The sequence below is a fragment of the Mandrillus leucophaeus genome, unplaced genomic scaffold (genome assembly GCF_000951045.1).
Source record: "Mandrillus leucophaeus isolate KB7577 unplaced genomic scaffold, Mleu.le_1.0 Scaffold9, whole genome shotgun sequence".
In the NCBI taxonomy this organism is placed as follows: Eukaryota; Metazoa; Chordata; class Mammalia; order Primates; family Cercopithecidae; genus Mandrillus; species Mandrillus leucophaeus.
Window position 1 is genome coordinate 5,848,278 of NW_012109807.1, and position 1,541 is coordinate 5,849,818.

The following is a 1,541-nucleotide window of genomic DNA, read 5'->3' on the forward strand; positions in this document are numbered from 1 at the left end:
GGAGGACAGCACAGGTTGTATTTCCTATGGTCTCATTCCCAGTCACAGGGCATGATTCGGCTGCAAGATGCACTTCTTCCCTCCAGGAAAGCCAGAGGAACTTTGCATGGTAAACAGGGAAATGGCCCAGGGGAGTTACAGCCATAGACACAGCCCTTCTGGGGGTGGTGGTGAAGCCCCCGCTTTCTCCTGCTGGAGAAGTGGGGCCTGCTTGGTGCACAGCGTTCCTGCTGCCAACCTGCTTGGACACAGAGCATGGCCCCGAACCCTCCCACCATCCTCTAATATCACACCTCGCTCTGCTGGCTCCGCAGGCTGTCTGGGCATCCAAATGACCAGGACCAAAGGCTCATCCTGCATCAGGACTGTGACAAGTCTTCCAGACCTTTCTAGAAGACAGCTACACCAGGAAAGGGGAAGAGTCCAGATACACCCAGCTGTATCACTTCTGTAAAAAGCGTTGCAGTTTACGACCTGCTTTGGCAGCACCCGTGCCCCTGTGGGAGGATGGGTGTCGATTGGGCTTTCCGTGTTGCAGCGGAGGAAGCTGAAGCTCCAGGATGTCACAACTTGCTCGAGGTCACACAGTGACTATTTGACCCAATTGGCACTAAGTTTGTTTTCCCCCACCGCAGTCCAGTAAACTTTTCATTGATTTATTCACTTAGCAAATACTTATTGAGATCCTACTATGTGCAACAGGTCCTGCAGAGACAGGCGTGGGCAGGGCCAGCACCACCTCGACCTCATAAAACCTCCAGTCCTAGGCGGAAGACACACAAGTGACTAATTGATTGTAATTAAGTGTGGTGGGTGTTGCGGCAGAAGAAGTACATTTATTAACCATTCTGCTAGATGGTCTGCCGGAGGCTGGAAATAATTTTAAATGAATGAATATTGTGACCAGTCCAGACTCCAGGGACCTGTTGCTGCTCACACTTGATGTCTGCCTTCAGCGTGTCCAGCTGCTGGCCACGGCAGGGATGTCTGCATGGGGCAGATGGTGGCAGGCAGGCTCCTCTGAGTCCTCCCAGGCAGCTCAGGGGCAGCGAGGACCTCATACAAATGCACAGTGGCCAGACACAGCCCAGAGGGGTTGGGTGGAGTTTGGTGGGCAGCAGGGGTAAGTGGAGGACAACGTGGATGTGGTGTGGCTAGAGATGTCCACACCTAAGGAGCTCGCAGAAAGTGCATTCTCAGCACTCCTGTTTCAATTGTATACTAAAAAATTAACTATTTTTTTTAGAGACAGAGTCTTGCTCTGTCACCCAGGCTGGAGTGCGGTGGCATCATCATAGCTCTCTGCGGCATCAACCTTCCCGGCTCAAGTGATGATCCTCCCACCTCAGCCTCCCGAGTAGCGGGTACTATGGGTGTGTGCAACCGTGCCCAGCTATTTTTTATTTTTCGTAGCAACAGAGTCTCACTATGTTGCCTAGGTTGGTCTCAAACTCCTGGGCTCAAGCCATCCTTCCATCTCAGCCTCCAGAGTAGCTGGGACTACAGTTGCATGCCACCATGCCTGGCTGTTTTTTTTTTTT